Genomic DNA, 24397 nt, shown 5'->3' on the forward strand with positions numbered 1-24397 from the left:
CAATTGCATCAATGTAATGTCCTGCGATTTGTGTGTGTGTGTGATTAGGATTTTTAACGTAGCTTTAAGACTTTTTCAGTCATATCGCTACGATGTCTGCAGTGTGGCAGTTTGTAGTGATGTCTAGCACTGGGGCATCATGCCGCAGGCATGTAGCATGATGTCCCACCCAGTCACATTATCCTGACACCAGGCCGACCAATCCTAACACTAACCTCTTAATGCCGACCGTCTAGCGAGGCAGCTGTTAGTACCATTTTTGTAAGTCTTTGGTATGACTCGGCCGGGGATGGAACCGCTTCCGAGGCGGACGCTCTAACCACTAGGCCACCGGAACGGTCAATGTCCTGCGATAATACGTGGATTACTGCTTGAACACGTTACCTTGCACCAAATGATTTTCCGTGAAAATCCATCCATGCAGCCATTGATGCATGAACCGTATTGTTTAAGTTTGTCGTAAGAATCCAGATGCCAGATAAAGTTAGGCCCCTTGGTATAATAATTCCTTCGTCGTAGTCTTTTTCTTCTTCTAAGTTCACACCCCCGAGGGTCTAAAAGGGAAAGTAAAGCTGCATCGTGAGATCTTAAAGTCTGAAATCCTGCAAGTAAACATTTTCGATGCATCCAGCGATAACTATTTTGACAGCCAGATTCACTAATCTGTTCCGCTACGTATAAAGCTACGTTCAAAATGTTTGATGGATACTTTCTCCTATATAATCTCAATTCCGTCAGCCTTCGTTTCAATGTTGTCATACTGATAACAATCCTATGATTGATTGCCAAACGTCAAATTATCTCTGAATAACTTAATCCAAGGGAAAAATACAACTTTATAAAAGCAGTAAAATCCATAGCTGCATGTAGTCATATCTTCAAAGCATTGCGTTTATTCGCAATAGGTATTGCGTTTATTCGCAATATATTTATTTTTACAGACACGATTTGGCACTAATGGGCTTCCGTATGCCACATGTACTCTTCAATGAAACTACAGGAAGCGAATTTCTATAAACAATATTTGCGACGGTTAAGTCAATACAGATTTTAAGATGTCAAAAGAAACAAACGAGAAACGTTTCTGTTTGAAATATGCATGCAATGAAAACAGGCAGTGGCATTCTAAGGGTAAATGGCGCATGGAGCAGCGATGATGGCCAAAAGGAGTTCTGGCGCCCCAAGACCTCTGACTCCCGGGCAAATGGCGCCCCAAGACTTCTGACGCACGGGGCAACCGCCCGTTAGCATGCTACTGAAAACGTATAAGTAAGACACTGACATTCAACGTTCCCTCTAAGCGATATGTAGATGTGCGGGCTGCATTGTGCAAGCATTACGGTGATTTTAGCATCAGTGTTGGATTGAATATTTGGTAATTTTGATCTGCTGCGAGGAAATCAATTCAGCTGCGCGGGGATGCTGATATTGTAAAACTAGACGTTTGCCCTGATGTTTTGGCTTTAAACTCCTCGTATACCCAGTGTCTATAATCGTCAAGCTAAAACTTTAACGGTTCAAGATTTCATCGGTAAAAATTGTTTGTGTCATCCAGTCGTCACACATTAGCAAGCCAGTGTGTATTAATCTAAAGAAAATGTGTTTCTTTGCGAAAGAACTTGATACCTCAGTATCCCTTTTTGTCGCTAAAATCTAACATCCCCACCCATATTTTTTTAAATAAAAAATGAAAATATTATATTAAAAATACACAAAGCAAAACAAAATTTAAATTCTTAAAATTTAACCAAAAAAAAAACATTGCCAAATCGTCAAAGGAACGAACTATAGTATAAGAAGATCATATTGTTTGGCAAATTCCTCTTTCTTCAGATTATATATAATATGACCTTAGTCTTAGCAGTGAAACAATGGCCAACTAAGACCATTCACAGCTAGATTTAAACCGCTATTTTTGTTTTAAACCAACGGAAAATACAATAGCTAATTATTAATACCCTGTTCTTCCAGATTAATTTATCCTATTTGTGAAACAAAGTATACGAACAATAAATATCACACATATCTTATGGCATAGATATCAGTTTATTCCACACACAAAAATGAAAGCAATAAGCAGTAACCATTTATTATTAAATGATTTCAAAAGTTAGACGTAAACCTCAGGTTCAATTTGCTTATATCCTTTCATAGATCCAACACTATTACTGAATGGATGAACTTATTACTCAAGAAAAAAGATGTAACTGGCTTTAAAAAAATTTTAAAAAAATAATTTGCCTTGGTTCAAATTCTACGTGTCTCAAAAGGCGATATTTCTTTTGATTTTTTTTATACAGCGCTCTATGGCATGCTTTAAATTTAAAAAAAATATTCATATTTTTAAATCGATATTATACGCGTTCATTTTCCTTACGACTCTATGGTCTTAAACAAAGAAACAGAAAAGAGAGAAAACAAGTTTTGTAAAATTCAACAAATAATTTACTCCCTTATGATAAAAGAATTTAAAGTATTGTTAATTAATTTCCAAATAGTCCTGAAAGTTCTATCAAATGTCCAAAAGTATAGAGTAATCCGAATGAGTTCCAGTGGTGTTCCAAATGAATTACAATCTTTAAAGTGTTAATGTACCAATAGCCTGGAAAAGTGTTGATGTGCTAATAGTCTTGATTTATAACAATGATATAACCCGACATGTCCGCAAATGAATTCACAATACTCATAAAATAGTGATTTAGTCCGAAAGTATTGAACACTTTGTAATTCCAGTGAATAATTTAAATAAATAAATCCTCTCAAATATTAACTGGACACAACTTACACTGATTCCTTAAAGGATTTATGTTAATATAGGAATGAGTAATTCTGATGTAAACAACGTCATATGTCTCTCCACCTGAGCTAAGTTGCAATAATCAATTTCTGAACATATTGACATCTTAATGGAATTTTCCATCAAATTCATATGCAACGGCAGGTCTGCTTACTTAAATTTTAGCAAGTAGCTGGGAAAGGGCAGGCAAACCATTTTCCCCAGGTGACTATCAATGTACTGAATTCAGATCCAAGTAAACATGCTAACCTGCAAATAATATTCATGTTGATATATAATCTACAATAGTAGACAAAAATTAGCTATGTAATATATTGTTTATAAAAAGAAATTCGTCAGGTAGGCTCAGACTCTAAGCCTAATAATAGACAAAAGTCAAATCAAAACATAAAATAAATGTACATTACAAATTGATTCTCAAAATGTGGACTTTCGCAAGACAAAAATGCATGACTTTATTTTCTACAGTTTTGTTTTATATTATTTTTGATTTCATTCAAAGTAATCTTTTGTCTTGATTCTTATAGAAAGCATTGCTCGGTATTTAAATAGTTTTTGCTCATTCATTGTCCTCCTTTACGACTGAATCGACATTAAATGCGCTTCTTAACGTCTGGACCAGCATTCAATGTCCTCCTTTAAGGCTGGACCAGCATTCAATGTCCTCCTTTAACGCTGGATCATCATGTAATATCCTCCTTTGCGACTGGATCAACGTTCAATGTCATCCTTTGCGATTGGATCAACATTCAATGTCCCCCTTACTATTGGATCAGTATCCAATGTCCCCCTTCACGACTGGATCAGCATTCTTTTTCCTTCTTTATGATTGGATTGACCGCTCCAGTGGCCTAGTGGTTTAAACGTCGGCCTCTGGTAAGGGAAGCCGCGGGTGCAAACCCAGGCCGAGTCATACCAAATAAACATAATAAGGGTACTAACATCTGCCTCGCTTGGCACTCAGCATTAAGAGTTGAGCGTCAGGACTGGTCGGCTGGTGTTAGGATAATGTGACTGGGTAGGACATCATGCTACATGTCTGCGGCATGGTGTAATCGGCGATGCAGATTGTACTGGCAGTTACATATTGTTTTTCGCAATACAGAGAGTCATTGGATGGTTGCAATTGCACCAACACTCATTTCGTATACTCAGCAGTTACCACATCTTTGGACTAAACGAATTAAATATTAGGTAATTGCCTCTGTTTCTTTAAAGTGGAAACAATGTCTTCGACGTATTTTAAAAGTCTATAGACCCCCAGTATTAGATTAATGGTCAAACAACTGCATTGAACGTTAAATTCACGAAGGACAAGTAATTGTTAATTATAGGTAACAAATGAAATACAGAAAAAGAAATATTATTGTTTCCCATTCATAAGTCGCGTGCTTCACTCTATACCGGCAACTCTGAATACGGGAGTGAGTCAATCAGATTTAGAGGTTCTCGGTGCTCGGGCTGTTAGATTTTTGAGCACTGTACGAGAATGAACTGATTGATGGCAGTTTTGCCAGTGTATGTATGTATGTATGTATGTATGTATGTGTGTGTGTGTGTGTGTGTGTGTGTGTGTGTGTGTGGCTGGATGAGGTAGATTCCTGTGTTAATATTACTGAGGTCATATTTGTCCAGCTTCCAAATCAAATTTGTGCTTTTGAAACAAATCAGAACTTTACAATATTACCAAATGAATTTTTTATGAATAAATATAGTTAAATGTGCACATAAGACATTCAGGGGAGACAAAAGACACGCAGATGTGCATATTAAGTAAAGTATTTTAAATGAAATGTAATTGCATAGTGAGTTTGCACACACACACACACACACACACACACACACACACACACACATGATAAGTGTGTCTGAGCTTTGATTCCCAGTAAGTTCAAAAGAACCATGATGGGAAAGAAAACTAACAGCATTACTATTAATGTCTTAGTTATAATGTAAGTTGTTTTCAATTAAATTAGAATCCGTTCATGATTAAGACATCACTCACAAAGAATTAAAGAAAAATATATATTTAAGACACTGCTATAGATGCTTATTTATACTGTTACTTTCACATTCAAGTTTTCCATAAATCAAAATATATTCATTTTGGTAATTTATCCTAGTATGGCGACAGCATGGAGCCTAATTTCACGCTTCTTCGATTCGCGGTCCTCCACACCAGTCAAGAGTCACCGCTGGTCAAGAGGACACGGCCTTTGGTTTCCAGTCCAGCAATAATTGGCCAGAACAGATTAATTATCTCCGCCATGAGGATTACAGCGGAAAAGTTTCTTTGAAAAGCCAATAAATTTTTTAAATTTGTCATGATGAGTGAGTGTTTCCTATATTTCATTTTTGCATTTAAAATATGTGGCATATTATGCTAGCTAACACGTCGCTTCAATGAAAATTGTTGGAACGAAGTGTAATTTGTAGAAAAATGGAGGGCAAAAAGCTCGATTTAGTACAAACCTTTATGAATCACATCCAAATAAACAATGCATTGGTATTACACTTGATTTACTGTATGGATATAAAGTATTATATTTAGAACAATTTAATTTAATTTACTCAATGCCGATGATACTGTTGTATTTTCAGATAATCCAGGATATGTGTAAAATAATCTTGTGAATTCTTTAATTACTGCAAACATATTAACTTTCCTTTAACACAAGCAAAAAGAAAGTTATAATTTTTGTGAAATGTGGAAATACACAAAACCTGAAGTTCAAATTTGGAGATCGGACCTTGAAATTGTCAGAAATTATAAGTATGTAGAACCGATCGTAACGATAAATGTCAGATATTTATTGGAAAATAAGAATTTAATTAGTCAAGTCAGGAAGGTTGTGTATCTTCGTAAGAAAAGAAAATTGAATATCAATTTGCCCGCTGACTGTTAGCTTAATCTTTTTGATTTGACAATAGTTCAAATTCTTGCATACGCAGCTGAGATGGGTGGGGTGGGGTGGGGTGGGGGTGAAACATCAGCTACGATGGAACTGGCTCACTTAGACTTTCTAAAATTTGTGTTAAAAGTTAACAAAAAGCCACCCCCTCGTGTGTGCTTTATGGTGAGCTTGGTAGAACTCCTCTACACTTACAAATACAAAGGAGAATTATTGGCTATTTGGTAAATCCGATCAATGGTAAACAAACAAAACTATCTTATATCGTGTATCTGAGGTTATTGCAGGATTATAATAACGGTCTAAGCAAAAGCAAATGGATCGAGAAAATTGATAAAATCTTACTGGAAACTGTTTTAAACATGTATGCATTCCATGTGTGCGATTATTTTGATGCAGGAAATCTGAAGCATCGACAAGGGACTTACTGTTTAAACAATGGTCATGTATTACTCTTATGTTGCGTGTTTAGGCTCTAATAAACAGTAACAAAAGAAAGAGTGAAAACAATAAGCTTTGAAAACTTTAACAAATAATTTATTTCCATGGAAAAACACTGTAAAAATGAAAAAATAAGAACTCACGGTTTTAAGAATCAAATTAAAAAATAATGAAGAATAATCTACGAATTAAATTTTAGAAGTCATAGTAATGAAATGTTCTAATGACTTCAAGTTTGAGTCCCGACGAAAGTATCCAAAATAGAAGGCAATGGCGTGTACTGTAGTCAGTATGGTGTTGTATAGTCTACAGTTCTTTTTTATTCCACAATCAATAATATTCCAGTGTTTGAATTTCAGAATAAAATTTTAATAAGTATCTTTGTCCAAGAATTCTGCATGAGCACTCAAATATTTCCAGGAAAAAGGATTATCGTTTAGAATCCAAATAATCTAAATAAAAATTAAAAATAACTCTAAACTGGGCACAAACACACACTTTCCCGTGTAAAGTAAAAGCCCCAGCTGAGAGATCTCTCTCTAAGCATCACTATTAACACTAACTATTGCGCAATTTTGGAAAGCCGAGAATTGCGAAATGAAGGCTGTTTACATATAAAAGAATCACGTAGCCCCAATATGACTTTGATAAAAACCAAGCATTTTACTCCGAGAATATAAAATAAAATTAAAAAGCTGTTTACTTATCTCAGTGATTACTAAATCAAGGTCGGGAACTAGGTCAGCTTTAGGGGTTTAACCGAGTTTCTAGTAAACAAAATTACATTATTTTGACATGTAATGAAATTAAAAATAAAAAGATTTTAAAACTTACAAACAATTAAATTAAATCAAATATAAATTAAATCAAATATACATAACATTACAAATACAGAAAAGTCTTATAACAATGTAAGATTGGTTGAAGGATGACGGGGATATATATCTATCTATCTATCTATATATATATATATATATATATATATATATATATATATATATATATATATATATATATATATATATATATATATATATATATATATATATATATATATATATATATATATATATATATAGATAGATGGACATATAGCTAAATGGTTAGATGGATAGATGGTTAGATAGATATAGATAGATAGGAGGATAGACGGTTAGATAGATGGATATATGGATAGATGGATGGATAGAAGGTTAGAAAGATAGATGGCCAGATATATAGATAGATATATGGATGGATAGATAAATAGATGGATGGATGGTTAGATAGATAGTTGGACAGATGGTTAGATAGATATATGGATGGATGGATGGATAGTTAGATAGACAGACAGACAGACAGACAGATAGATAGATAGATAGACAGACAGACAGACAGACAGACAGATAGATAGATAGATAGATAGATAGATAGATAGATAGATAGATAGATAGATAGATTCAGTGGCAAACTAAGGGTAAATGGCAACCGGGTTGATGATGACGATGGCCAAAAGGAGTTTTGGTGACCGAAGACCTCTGGCTCCCAGGCTAATAGCTCCGTCCGCACCGCCGTTAGTACGCTACTAGATTCATATGTGGAATGATAGATTAGACAGACAGACAGACAGACAGAAAGACAGACAGACAGACAGATAGAAAGATAGATAGATAGAGACAGATAGATAGATCGATCGATGGATCGATCGACAGATAGATAGATAGGCAAGCGGAACGGCAGACAGACTGGCCGATACATAAATAGAATTAACGACTTTAACATGTGTTATGGATTATAACAAAATACATATATTTCCTAGAAGTATGTACAAAATATGTCATGGTTTTGATGCATGCAACGTAAGATTGACGCAGATTACCGCAGCGTTTTAATGAACGAAACCCAAATGATAAATGTCATAAAAATTTAATTGTATGGTTTGAATTACAGCGTGCTCTCCCGGTTTATATTACAGCGTGGTAGAAAAAAGAACAACTATCTCATAATAACGTATGTTTGTTATAGATATTAGACTGGAATTGTATGGATTAAGGTAAACAGTACTGCAGTCGATACAACGAGTGTATCTATCCGTCTTTTTTTTCTTTATATTCTCACCTGTTCTTTCTTATGTTACTCATCTGGACAAGGTTCATTCCATAGACTGTATTGAACACATTAAATCCTAAAAAGAAACACAAAAACAACCCAACAAAACACCAGACATGACAATATCAATATGCAATAAAAAAGGGGGGTGAGGGGAAGAAACTTACGATGAATACATTTTTTTTACTCTGTTTCAAGCATATACGGTCGCTTTTTATTTTCTCTTTATATAAAAGTTGATAACCAGCATGAGCGCTTTCGACTCTTTAATGAGTCGTTTTCACAGAAATGATACCAAAATATTTGCATCATTTTATGAGACCACATGTCCACAAATTACCATCATATCTTCAGGACACGACATACTACCTCATAAAATGCAAAGCAAGCGAACCATTACTGCCAGATACATTGCTTGTTTCTTTAGACGTCATATCTTTGTATACTAACATACCGCACAACTATGGGATACAGGCGTTTAGAGAAGCATGAGAAACTAGAATTGTAGACAATCTACCCACACACTTCCTATTCCAAATCCTGGAGCTTGTCCTAAAACTCAATAACTTTGAATTGAATGACAAAACTACATCCAAATTAATGGAAACGTAATGAGTACTGAAACGGCCCCTTCGTATGCAAATATTTTTATGGGAGAACTGGAGGGTCAACTTTTAGCATCTGTTGAACTTACACCATACCAGTGGGTACGCATCATCGATGTTAGAGAAATGAAGTGGCAACATTGAAGAGAAAGTCTGGATGATTTCATGTCAAAGGCAAACAACTTCCATCCCTCGATCAAATTCACGGCAGAAGTCTCCAACGCAAACCACGTCTTTCTGAACAGAACAACCAGACTGGTAGAAAACAAGCTCCATACAGACATCTACTCGAAACCAACCGCCAAACACCAGTATCTCCTCCCAAGCAACTGTGATTCAAAATACTGCATTAGGAACATCCCATATAGCCAGGCACTGAGGATACACAGAATTTGCTCCGACGATGAAACATTCCTTAAAAGGTTTGAAGAGCTATCGAAACATTAAATTTTCCGAGGCTACGACAAAGACCTGATTACGGAGGCAACCCGAAGGGCTAAACAAACAAACCGCGATGACCTACTAAAATATGGAAAGAAGGAAAAGGATGATAGGATACCATTTATCCTGCCCTACCATCCAGACAACCCCAAATTAGGTAAAAATCATCGGGAAATCATGGCCCATCCTGGAATCGTCGAACGCACTATAGTTAATCCTCCCTCAAAAAACCTCAAGCACATCCTAATCAGGGCGAAGCTAAAGCCACTCATTAATCAAGACCAGCCTAGCCAATCTGGCCCCTATGGCGATAAAAGGTGTAAAACCTGTCAACATATGTTAGAGACCATGCCATTTTCTAGCACAGTGACTAGAGAAAAACTATACATGCATGGTCCAAGCAAAACGTGCAAAACAGAGAATGTCATTTCTCTCATCACATGTAAGATCCGTAACATTCGGTATGTCGGAGAAACTGAAAAGCTACACAAAAGGATCAACCTTCATAGATCTGATTGGATGACAAAGAAGCTATCGCAGAACACTTCTTCTCCCCTGGTCACACTTTCAGTGATATAACACTTATCAGTGGCGTCACTCGGGTTGGTGTCACCCAGTGCGGTAGCTCATGGTGTCAACCCCATGGTCCTTCTTCCGTAACAGACCATACAGAAACCTTAGTAATGTCATTTTGGTGTCACCCCCTGAGTCCGCACCCCCGGCATCCCCCTAGCGACGCCACTGCTGTGCCTGCTAGTCATGTATTTAACTATGATCGGTCATCCGCTTATGAAATCCGACTAGACCGAGCAGTGTGTGCTCTGTAAAATTTGCAGTTTTTCATTTTGGTGTCACCCCTCTGAGATGGTGTCACCCGGTGCGGTCTGCACCCCCCTCCCGTACCCCCCCCCCACCCCCCAGCGACGCCACTGACACTTATAGCAATTGCTCACAACCCCAACTGGAGTTCCGAAACCAGGAAAGAAAAGGAATCTTAGTGGATCCGCCGCCTTAGAACATTGAAACCAAGCGGTTTAAACTAAGAAGACTAGAAAAAGACAACTATGCACAAATAAAATTATCTTTTACAGCCGACACATTTTCTTTTAAATAATTCTCTACATTTGCTTAATAGCATATGACTACTATATAAATGAAATATCCGGGATGTAATTTGCACTTACATAAATTTACATAAGATAACAGATGTCGTTATGGCTCATAAATTTCTAAATCAATACAAATATTTTCCAGTATCAGCAACAAGCTGAAATAAAAATTTGAAACATAATGAAGTTAAAAGGTTTAATTACCGTAGAAACTGCCATGTAAAGTTTCGCAAACATAACCGTTTTTCTGTTTTATTTGTTTGTCTTGTCTATGTTTCGTATTTGCCTCTGAAAAAGACTCATTAGAGAGTCGAAAGCGCTTATGCTAGTTAGATAATAGTTTCGCACTGTTCGTTGTCAGTTCATTGCCTTTATATATATATATATATATATATATATATATATATATATATATATATATATATATATATATATATATATATATAAGGAAGACAGCAGAGTCCTCTCTACTGCTTGAGTTATTGCCGCCTCTTAGGTTAGGATTATTTGTTTTCACTGCGTGAATGACGTGTTTCATTTGATGAGACTGGTTCTTTTTACTATGAAAATTCGTCAGCTTCATTCTCCTGTTTTGAAACCATATATTTACCTGCAATCAAATATTGTTCCTTTAGACATACTTGAAGCATAGTACACTCAAAATTAGATAAATATTTGTAAGGGATTACACATTTTGTTATTTTAAAAAAATAGAGGCGGATTAAGAGTACCAGAACAGCGTTAAAACAGTTTTAGTTCTCAATATGCTTCGCAAGTTTATGATTAATTTGAGATAAATTTTGTGACTGCAGATCAGATTTTAAAGATTAAATCATCTGGCAAGTAAATAAAATGCATTTATAAAGTAAATTAAAGATAAATCTACATATATATTTCACTATTCTGACTAGAATGGGTCCATATACAAAGTTTTAAATGTAAATTAATCTCCCAGCGTATAAGAATTTCACACGCATACGTCACTAATGAAAACATAAACCGATGTTGTTTTTTTTCTCTCAGCACTTGACCTACTTAAGTATTAAAATTATAATTTGTTGGATAATACCAGGTCGTGAATTTCAAGTCAAATTTTACATTGACTAAAAGATAAAAAGTAATATAACTTTATAATGTTTTCCTGCTTGATTTATTCAATATAGATAAAACAGAAAAAGTCAAAATATTCTAGTCGACTTTCTCAAAAGACCAATCCCCGCTTATTTTGATTTAATCAAGAACTTTAAACTAAATGAGCGAAAATGAGTTTAGAATTTGGTTCTTACTCTTGCATTATATTGTGCAATTAACATCACAAGTCAAATATATCTTGCGAAACGCTGTATGCCTATGCAAAAATTATGAACACGATTATTGAAAATTCAGAAAAAATATCATCAATTTCTATGAGCATCGGTGAGCAAAATAAGAAAATAAAAAATAAAACAAAATAATCAATTTATATGCGAATCAATGATAAAAAAAGATAATTTTCTTTGAGCATCAGTGACAACAAAATGATCAATTTCCATGAGCATAAGTGACGAAAAATGATCAATTTCCATGAGCATAAGTGACGAAAAATGATTAATTTCCATGAGCGTAAGTGACGAAAAATGATCCATTTCTATGAGTATAAGTGACGAAAAATGATCAATTTTTATGAGCATCAGCGATAAAAATAAAGACTGATCACTTTTTATGAGCATCAGCGATAAAAACAAAAATTATTAATTTCTATTGGTATCGGCGATAAAATTTTTTTATCAATTTCTGCTATAATCAGTGATAAAAATTGATCACATTTTATGAGCACCAACGACAACAAAAAAGTATCAATTTCCATGAGTATGACTGATGAAAAATGATCAATATCTTTGACCATGAGTGATGAAAAATGACCAATTTCTATGAGCATCAGCTATTAAAACAAAAACGTTCAATTTTTATTAGCATCAGCGATAAAAAAAAAAGATCAATGCCTGCGAGAATCAGTGATCAAAAATGATACATTTCTATGAGCGTCAGTGATAAAATAATTATGAGGAATAAATTAAAGTTAATGTTATGATTTCATGAAAGACTCTTGAACTGAAAACGAAAATCTAGACGACTATACGTCGTCATTGTCGCGTGCAAGCAAATTAACTACCAAATACTTGACATTAATGGTTAATTGAAATACAGGGAACTCAGATCTGTGCTAATTCACCGTTACATGAAAACAAACATCTTGTCCTTAGTATTTTGGTCTAACCTGAAATATCTTGATGACTAACGATAACGTCATTTGCAGTCTGTATTCATTAAGGTATACCCACTAAATCCATGAAAATTGGTACAATATGAAAACTAGTGAATCTGTAGCATGCTTATTATTATTATTATTATTATTATTATTATTATTATTACTGTTGTTGTTGTTGTTGTTGTTGTTACGATATCAAATTGGTTTTCCATAAGACTTACAAAAAGAAACGTAATTCTCAAAATTTCCGTTATCTATACTTCAGTTCGAGTTTTCTTCCTTTTCGGGGGGTCTAATATCAAGGATATCAGAGCACTGGGGGCTGATGTCTATTCTCAGTGATATCATGGCATGGGAGACTGATATCTAAGATCAGTATACAATTTTGTGTGAGACGATTATACCAGTCTTTATTATACAATACATGATAGAGTCTGATTCAACCTAACTTGGGAGTTTCTGAGCTCTAACTAAGCACTGGTTGGCAAAAATATTTAAATTATTCAATATAATATTGATAAATTTCTTTGGAATTAGCACAAATGTAAGATTCTATTTACCAGTGATTTTATTTGACGAAAAAGCAGGCTTTTGAAGTGAATAAAAATGAAATACACATGGAATCCTGTATCATGATGTATCATAATACGTATTACACATATACAAAATTATAATAATTATGAAATAACGGCATATTAAATTAACTAATACTGTAGCCAGGTGTTGAATGGACAATATTAAGATCAAATACATACACACTATTTTTAATACAGCACATGCATATCATAAGATATAACGACACTGATTTAACACTTTTTAATCAGTCACGAACGTTAATCTAGTCTTTAATTAATATGGTGGACAAATGAAAAGCATGACTAAGATGGGAAATCAGGTGTCAACGAATGTCTGTAAGATTGTGTTCTATTCCCCAGCTGCAAAGACAGTGATATGCATGACTAGATTTGAGAACGATATAACGGTTAAGGCCCGATGATTCATACTCTTTCATTAGGCTAATTGATATCTGAATCAATAAGCATACCATGGTCTATATTTAAAACTAAATATATCTTGCAACACATCGTGTACAATGTCGGGTCACATCTGATGGAAGTCACGTCATGACCGCAGGTAACATAAAACTTAAATCAGTAACACCAGGATCTAAATAGGTATCGATCCACACCATTAAAATTAATACAAGTACAAGATGCTGTCTTCATTAAAGTAAGAGGCAGGCGAACACGCTGTAGGCCAATGACATTTGTAAACTACATACTGACATAAATAACTATAATTTGCAGATATGTGAGAAATTAAATTACTCATTTATTGAATCAATGATTGGGAAATTATGAAAAAAGCATGTTGATTCTGTTTTCAGGGAATTGCACTAAAATACTTTTCATTTATTTGAGTAAGTTTGTCATAAGTGATCTTGCTACGAGTGGGGTATTATTTATTTATTTATTTGTTTATTTATTTATTTATTTATTTATTTATTTATTTATTATTATTATTATTATTATTATTATTATTATTATTATTATTATTATAGGAGTTAAACACCTCAAAGAGGAATTGGGCACACAATTTTGTTTCAGTCTTGGTTCTGCGCTTGTTTTTATACTTTTTTCAAAGGAGATATTGCACACAGTGCATCTTTTTTTTGCAATTTTACGGCAATATGCATTTCCAATTAAATTTAAAAATTACATATTTTACAAATATTCATTAATACAAAATCTATATAAAATTTGAAAAGCCATCAGAATTATTCAGAATCACGTGGCTCGCCTGCGTGATATTAATTGCAATTTTTTTTTTTTTGGTGTAATTGCTAAAATACGATAAAGATAGTTCAAGGGACACCTCATTCTTATCTAGGTATTTTGGTGTTATACTTTGAAAGGTTATAAACAACCAAAACCATTTCCAATATATTATTATAACCTTGAACTTGCCTTGAGATAAAATGGTTAGTGGTGGTGCAAAAGTGTCAGTACGTAAATAATTTATACCTGCTAATGCTACACTCAAACACTAAGATAAGATCTCTAGTGGTGGTGCAAGGTGTCAACAGGTAAATGCTTGATATCCGCTAATGCTGCACTCAGAAACTTGGATAAGATGGCTAGTGGTGGTGTAAGGCGGCAGAACCGTAATGTCCGATACCTGCTAATGCTGTACTCGAACATTTGGATTCGATGGCTAGTAGTGGTGATTGGCTGGTTATTATGGATTTAACGTTATTTTCAGCACATGATAATACATGGCGGCCAGTATATTCGGTGGATGAAGAACCCAGGAAAACCCCAGAAAGAACCATCGACCCACGTGAAGCACATCATGGCCGAGCCCGAGGCGAGATGCCAGTGATCTAAGATCATTCGGCCGCCCGGAGCCCCAGTGGTGTAAGGTGTCAGCACGGAAATGATTAATACGTGATAATGCTGCACTCTGACTCCAGAATAAGATGACTAGTAGTAGTATAATGTGTCGGCAAGTAAATTATTGATACTTGCCAGTGTGGGCTCAGATACTAGGATATCATGGCTAGTAGTTGTGTCATATGTCAACATGTAATACCATCTAATCCTGCACTCAGACACTAGTGGTGTAAGGTGTCACCGCGAAAATGCGTGATACCTTGTAATGCTTTACTCGGACACTAAGATAAGACTAGTAGTAAGGTGTCAACACGTAATGATTGAGACTTGGTAATGCTGCATTCGGATACAAGGATAAGTTGTTTTGTAATAGTGATGTGATGTGATGTATCATATCGCTACGATGTCTGCAATTTGGTAGTTTATAGTGATGTCTAGCAATGGGGCATCATGCCGCACCAAAAGGATATAAAATTTGTCAAGAAGTTGTGAAGATGTGTGATCTCCCCCATTCCTTATGGTTTTTAGTGATCTCCCCCATTCCTTATGGTTTTTAGTTATGGTTATGGAGTAGATGGTGTTATTGCCCGGATCAAGTAAGCAATGAAATAAAATATGAAATAAAGGATGGAATAACAGAGATCTGAGCAAAGATATATAATAGAATAACATAAGCCCCCAAATGCAATTTAATCAATTACATAATGAAAACGAAATAGAATATGACATGTGAATGAACCACTTTCACTCAGAAATAAAGTTGCAAAACCATGCGAAATTTTATTAGTCGTTCTGTTATACTGATAGAACAAATTCCACCAAATGATCGAATGACCGATCAAGGTCAAATTGCCGGCACGAAAGCATCGCCTGGTACTTCCGATCTTTTCCAAATCACTGCTAGTAATAAGTCAGCGTTTCCGGAGTTCTTTCCAGCTCTCCCCTCGCTGTCTCTCTCGCTGTCTCTCTCTCTCTCTCTCTCTCTCTCTCTCTCTCTCTTCTAACCTCTTCGGGTCATCAACCTCTTGGTTGCATACTGTGCTCTTTCCACTGTGCAGTACAGTATGTAGCAATGTCCTTTCCTTCAAAATAAAATGCAATACTCAAACTAAATACCTGTTAGGTTTTCTTCTCCTGGGATCAACCAATATTCACACTATCGCTTGCATCAGATATTGTCTATCGAAATTCAACAGAAATAGCTATCGTCATTTCGCCCCTAATACACACTCGCAGCCCTATTAATCGTGAGTTTATTTCTTTGTAGCTGCTCTCGCATTCCAATTGACACCATGACATAATTAGCCCTCTCAGACAATATTACTGCCCCGCTGTGACTATGTATTTACCACCTGAACTACGCCAATCGCCACGCGTTACTCGATTCTCGGTTTAAAGGAGTTCACAACTTAATTAAACGCGAATTGGTGTGTTGTTCTATTTGTCTTTACTATGTTACTTTGCTAATTAGCGATTCGTTGACATACATTTTCAGACAGAAAAATTAATCTTTATCACAATTGAGACAAATAATTTAAGACAGGTAGTGCAACGTCGCCCTCTTAGTAAGAGGGATGGTTAATTGGATTAGGCTGGCGTTATCTAGAGGATGACCTCCCTCGATAGTATAGCCCAGCGGGAGTGAAAGAAGAATAGCATTTCAACAGAGAACTGAGCGATAATACTTGGGTGAAATAAAGCAATACGAGCCCCCTTTGACAAAAAAATCACAAATTTAATTAAAACAAATTTAATAACGGCAATTCCAATTCAAGTTAGATTACATCAGTAAAATTGAACAGGAGTGTCCAATTTGGATTTATTTCATCATCATAACGAGAGGTGAAAAGAGCGCAATGTCCACGATTGATGTGCATCACATTCCTTCCCTTTGACTGTATATCAACGTCTCCTAATTCATCCTTCATAAGCTCTATGCTTCGCCCCCTTCGTGGATTCCCTGGTCATTTTACTCTGACCTCGTCCTTTTCCTCGGACGTCTGTCTTCAGACTGTTGTGTCTCTCTCCCCGAAAGCTGTTCTTAAAGGACAAAATTGCCCCTAAATTTCTGTATACCCCACTCTCTAAGACGTACATAAAATTCCCTCGCGTTACTCAGAGCATGTTGGCTATCCACACACTGCGTAAGTTCTGACTTAGTACGGTAGGACGTTGACCTCGCTTCCAGCGGCAGGTCTTAAATTACCACGTGAGCGTCTATCGAATATTACCAAATTCTTTTACATGCTACTACATGTTCGATTACTATTACACGAAATTCACAAATTGTAACTCATAGCAATCCTTAACCTACAAGATTATACAAACATTACAAAGTCAGATATAATTAGGTAATTATCGTTAACTCATGATAGTCTGTAACGTTCTAACAATCAAGGAAGTTATTTTCATATAACCTTATGAAATCCGACACATATGAACATTTGGATTGCATGCAATCAATTCTACAAATGAACTAATAACTGTAAAATTAAAAGGTAAATTGCATAACAATTCTAGCATCAACATTTTTCATGAAACTGGATAAAATAAATTGTATAATAACTCAAGCATCAACACATTTCCATGAAATTGAATAAACGATACATAATACGGAAATCTAGTCATAGCAAACACATTTTCATAAAACAAACAATCAAATGATAGAATATTAAGTGAAACTAAAATTGAGTACCGTATTGCTGTTCTCTGTCAGAACTTGTGTGTCCTAACACTAAAACCTGTCTTTCTTTTTACAAGACTGCCACCTGGTCCCTTTCTTGTTTAACGAGGAAAACACTATTCTCTTTAGGCTTTCCACGGAGTCAAAGCTCTCTTCCTTCACTTTAAAGTCTAAAGTGTACACCTTAATTTATTCTGCCCAATCGTAGACAGCGATAAATAATTTACCCCAAAGAAATAATTCCTTTCATCAGGTTTAGACAGCTCAGATCTGTGAACGACAGTGCGTAACAATTTCCCTTTGAAAATATTATGAGTGGACATAGGTTCCTACCAAGCGGTTAGGGTTGGTAGCTCAAATGTTTACTTTCTAAGGACCGTGTTAAGATACCCCGGTCAATTTCACTGAGTTGTAATGCTGCTCCTTTGAAGTTTACACTGACATGGGGGGGGGGGGAATGAACGAAGAAAGGTCGAAGTGACCCTTCACAAAGACTTTCTGTCTTAAATGCGATAAAATTTAAAGCTCAATGCATTCAACTTTAAAGTTCACTGCAATTTTAAATTCACAAAATATGTATCAGAAGAAATGCATGAACTCATTCGCTAAATGATTTCTTTTGCATACAAAACAATTAAATCCGAACTCATTCATATTATATAAATATTGTATGACATACTTAGAAAACACGGATTATATAACATGCACATTTGTTTCCTGAACTCAAAGACGAATTGAAAAATGAATTTAAAATTAATAAATTCAAGATTAATCACAAACTTGCACCAAAGAACACATTGTATTCAACTGTTATGTATATTTAGTTTAATTGTTTGTTTGTTAGGTTTTAATGTTTTTTTATATTTCATTACTTACATGCTATTGTAATGTAACATTGTATGCTGGACTTGACCTTGTCCAAAACTGAGTTCAATTTCTGATTGACCTGATTGACTTTCTTATTTTATTTTATGTAAACAACTAATACTTAGCTAAAGTATTCTCTCTATGCATGGGCTTAATATCAGGATCTTTATTAATAGAAGAATTAACTGTTATATATTTGGGTCAGAGTTTTGGAATTTCCTGAGTGAATTTTACAGGTTACGGTTTTGATTTTGTAAAAACCAGGCTCATTCTAGAAGGTTATTTTCCATTAGGTAATCTTTTTTAGAAAATGCTAATTGTGACCTGGGTCAAGTAGAGAACATATAATCTTGTGATTGTGAGGACTTGATCATTCGTGCTTTAACACCTTTCACTTTCAAGTTGTATCATGTTGTGAACAGTTGGCCTGAATTCCGTCTGCTCCCCCCCCCCCCATCGTTAGTTTATCCAATCAGGATTACTACTTTAACCGCAAAAATGTTTTATCACTCAAACAAGTCAAAATAATCCTCCAAACTTCCTAAATTTTTCTGTTTGTCTCATCTCTTGTCATTTTACCGCTAATGACATTGTGTTAACATTGCACTCTATCTAGCTCTTAACCGTAAATGCTCTAGATTTAATTAAAATTCAATTCATGCCCCATGTGGAACAGATCCCATCCCTCGCAGTCAACAATTTATAGCGTGTATGACCCACACGTCAAACTTAATGTTTGCGTGTCACGCTGTGTGTTGTTGCTTGGCTGTGTGAAAGCCATGATTGGGCCTGTCCAGTTCTGTGTTGTCTGATGGGTCAATGTACCGACAACATGCTTTTTGTTTAGCCTGTGTGGAAGTGAGACTCCGGCAGACGGGAAGAATTGACTTGATTGACTCTCCGATTGAACAGCGATAGGGCATTTCGTGTCTGTTATGTGAACGACGCGATTTCAGTTTGATGTGTGTTTCGTGTCTAACTGGCATGAGCGCTTTCGACTCTTTAATGAGTCTTTTTCAAAGGCAAATGCAAAACAAAGACAAGACAAACAAATAAAACAGAAAAAAATGGTTGTGTTTGCGAAACTTTGCATGGTTGTTTCTACAGTAATTAAACCTTTTAACTTTATATATGAACGTAATTATTATTTCATAACTCTTTAATTTCATGACTGTTATTTCAACAGCGTAATTTCACAACCACATGTCTGTTATATAAGCATAGTAATACTATTATCTCACATTTTGTTATATAAACACCGTAACATCATAATTTAATGTTCTGTTATATATAATCGGCATAATAGCATAATTTTGTGTCTATATTATGAACGAAATAATGATATGCTGTCATGTCTGTTATAAAAACAGCGTTATGTCACAAATCAGTTCCTCTCGTTTCATATTTGTCATGTGAATACTCCAATACAAGTTGTGTGTACACGATAACTGTCTATTACTGAAGAAGCAAATGAGACTCGTTCTATATTTTAGAACAATACAGCATGATGAATGTTTTTCGTACTACATTACGTCAAATATGCACGGGGAATTGGTCCGGGTACTATAGATTAGCATTCATCCTTTATTTTGTTTTTGTAGATAATTTGTGTTTTTTATAAACGATCTCTTAACTGATCCTAAAAAGTAAAAATACCAGCAACAAGCATACCAAGGAATGCTAAAACGTTATTAATTTTTACTTGTAATTACGTAGGTAATTCAAATTTCAAACATATGAAATATTATTTCTTATGCAGATTTATTATATTTTTCACCCAAAACGCTGTAAATCTTGGGCATATATAAATTAAAATAATTCGTTTTGGTGGTTTGATCTTTGATTTGATAATCGATTGGCTAATTACATAAGGAATCTTATGCACAATGTAATCGATTTAATTCCCTCTTCAGAAACATAAGCCGGTACGTATTTACATAATTTTGGGGATTGGTGGAATGATCGATACGTCTGATAAGTCTCGTATTTGTTGTCGGCAGATGTTATAAAGATACGTTTGAAGTCCTATCGGCATACAAATGTGAACATTAATAATTAGATATTATCCCATTACCAAATGATTATTATGTGATGAACTCAATCTGAAAAAAGACAACGCAACATTAATCAAATATGATAAATTGTCTTGAAATTATATCTAAAAAATATACAGTTTCTTCTTTTCTCTGATGTAAATAACTCCCGCTTTCAAGAAGATGCAAACGCAAACAATATAAAATAATATTCAGAGAAGATACACTTTAAGTCTTTCTTATCTGCACCTATGCTTAATTTACAAACTTCTTGCTGTCTTTAAGATTTAATTATAGAACTTTCAAAACTTATTGCCGGTCTTTTTTTTAAAGAAAATTCTTCTATCTTCATTGTGTTTTCAAATAAACAAAGTTTACAGCAGTTGCATGAAAAAGAAAGACAACTGCCAAAGGAATTTCGAGATTTCAGAAGCAAAACTGAAGTCTGGACTTGAATTTGTCATAATCAAGAAATCTGATTGGCAGAAAGTTAAATCTTTTTTTATAATTATCCAATAAAATTTCTTAAGTCTAAGCTTAGCTTAAAAAGTTACGTTAATTAAAATAAAGATCATGGAATATGGTTAAAAACTGTATCAATAAAAAATATGCTGATTAAATTTGATGCGATTACAAAACAAATAAACTAATAAAGATTTCCCTTACTGCTGTCCGTTTTGTTTCAGTTCTAGTACCCTGTATTCCCCTGTCTAAAGAGAAATTGCTTAAAGTCAGATACAATGGCACAGGTCATATGTTATAATCTTTTCACTTTTTGTATCTGATCTACCTTGAGTATTTGTAAAGATCAAGAGCAAGTACAAATATTTATAGATTACGCAAAAACAACAGGACACACAAACGTCCTCTGTGAGAAATAAACTGTATATATGGAGAAACGAATTGGAGGACGTTCTCCATCGAAATTTAAGAAAAAGTATAAAAACGGAACTGATTTAGAGACCTTATTTACTGCCTTCATTGCGACATCTTGATTTGCCGATAGGAAATTTAACGTAACCATATCCGTTATATCGCTACAGATTTGGAAATATATTTTAGTCTGTGCATTTATTCAGACTTCTTTATATTATTTCCTCCTCAATGTACACCGTGATGAATCTTACAGAACGCAAGCTTAAACAAAACCCGAAATAATTTTGTGTTCTTGGTCGTGGCTGTGGACAAATTGAAAGAACTTGTCGTTGATTGCGTACACGCTTATCTGCTCCTGATCGACTATATATTTGTTACGACTCTATGGTAGTAAACTAAGTGACAGAAAAAAGCAAAACCAACAAATTTCGTAAAACGTAACACATAGAATAATTAATATGGTCTTATGTTACGTGTTTAGGCTCTAATAAACAGTAACAAAAGAAAGAGTGAAAACAACAAGCTTTGAAAAAGTTAACAAATAATTTATTTCCCTGGAAAAAACACTCTAAAAATGAAGAAAAGAAAAAAAAAGAACTTACGGTTTTAAGAATCAAATCCAAAAATAATCCAAGAATAATTCACGAATTAAAATTTAGAAGTCCTAGTAATGAAATGTTCTAGTGAGTTCAAGTTCGAGTCCCGACGAAAAATCCAAAATGGAAGGCGATGATGCATGATGTAGCCAGTATTGTGATGTTGTGTCTACAGTTCTTTGTTGATGGTCAAACATTATTCCGGTGTTTGAATTTCGGAATAAAATTTAAATAAATGTCTTTGTCCAAGAATTCTGGATGAGCACTCAAATATTTTCAGGAAAAAGAATTAATCTTTTAGAATCCAAATAATTTGAATAAAAATGAAAATGTTAACTCCAAACTGGTCAAAACAAAACGAACACCTTGGCATTAAGTGTTGTTAAACCCAAGCTGAGAAATATCTTTCTAAACATTACTAATAAATCTAACTACTGCGCAATTTTGGAAAACCCAGAATTGCGAAACAGGGCTGTTTACAATCTAAAATCACGTACTCCAAGTATGACCTTGATAAAAAACTCGAGAATAAAATAAAAATACAAAGTTGTTTACTTGTCTCAGCGATTTCTGAATCAAGATCGGAAACTAAGTCAAAAATAGAAACAGTGTTTCTATTAGTAGGTATTTATGAAAAGATTCAGGTCAAATTGAATTTTCTTAAAATTCATAAATTGTTAATTGTCAAGTTGATTGTACCTATTAGTGCATCTGTCTTCTTATTTATTCACACATTATTTGTGCCATTTAACTATTTAACATGAAAGAGGCCATTATTGAAATGAGATTTGATTTGAAGTATATGGGCTGACAGGACGTGTAATCAATGAGTTCGACAGCAAATTCATTATGATCGACCTTTCGGATAACGCTGCTATTTTAACAACCCTTCTAAGAACGCCATAGTCGCCATGAATCAAATATAGAATTCTTAGAATATCGACATTTGTAAAGTTATGCCTATTTACTGTATTAATATTTAAAACAAATTGCTAATCCCATTTCCTTCGGCATAGACCGAATTGTCCAACAGTACAAAGAATATAATGTATCTATATTAAGCCCCCATTTATAATAAAATAAATTTTATTTAAATTGTTTCTCATTAAATTAAAGTGATTACAGTTATGTTTTGAATATAAATCTTGTTCTGATTATTTTTCGACAGCAATATTTTTTTACATTGCGTCATGATAGCACGACTGTGATGTCACGTTTACGATGCAAAAAACCAAACTGGGTCCTTCGTGTGCTTAACGGCATAAGCGAGCCGTGGACGACGTCCAGTGAGTTGAAAATTAATTGGATCATCCCAGGTAGTGCATTACAATCACGAGCTTGGGATTGAATAATGTGAACTTTAAATCTTGCAATTCAATCAGTCTAAATGTGCATTAATTTACAGATATGTAGCAATTGTAGATTTAGTATTTCTGACAGTTCATGATTATTGATTTTATTTTTGAGGATCTAGCTTGTAATATTAAAACCTTGTACTGCATCTTGTACAGCTTTTCATAAATAATTCTTCTGGAGAGACCACCTTCGATAATTTGTGAATAATTACTAAGTAGTCCCATTCCTTTTTTATAATTACAAGCAATGAGGTTGTTAATGAAAAAATTTGTTTCGTTAATAATATGGATGAAATAATCGTGGAGGAAGAGTCCCGACCCAAACAGAAGTGAATCACTTAGTGAAATACACAGTGTTATTCTAATTAGTTTTCAAGAACTAAATGACTTTTCATGACCGGATACTGCCCACTAAAACAGAACCACTCCGAACATCAGTCTTCCAGCCAACAGTGACCACCAGTAGCTCGTTTAGTGTAGAGTCGGACTCGTAATGCAAAAGTGGATACCCGCCAGTCTAGTCGAGGACGACTGCATCTTTGTGTTCTTGGGAACTGAAATCTGCTCCCATTTCCTCTGCATTATACAGTCAATAATGTGTTAAAAAATACCGTTAAAAATAAACAAAAACTTCCACACCAATGAATTTTTAGTTATTAGTTTGGCGCAACGTAAAGGCTAATTAACAAACAGCCTACCGGGAAACTTTAATGGGTTAAGTTTGCAATTCAAAATTCGAGAAGTTAAAGATGTGCCGGATTTCCCAATAAATGAAAACCTTTTTGATCTACGTTGCAGATTGATTTTATAATATAATGAAAACCACGTCGATTATGTATGCACTGATTAGTTTGAAAAGACGTAGGAAAACGGATTTCATAATCACCTAGTGACAATAATTTGCACTGATTTGTTAGGCAAGACATCGAAAACGGCATCTAATTTTCAACTAG

This window comes from Sinohyriopsis cumingii, chromosome 13 (genome assembly GCF_028554795.1).
Source record: "Sinohyriopsis cumingii isolate HCF-2022 chromosome 13, ASM2855479v2, whole genome shotgun sequence".
In the NCBI taxonomy this organism is placed as follows: Eukaryota; Metazoa; Mollusca; class Bivalvia; order Unionida; family Unionidae; genus Sinohyriopsis; species Sinohyriopsis cumingii.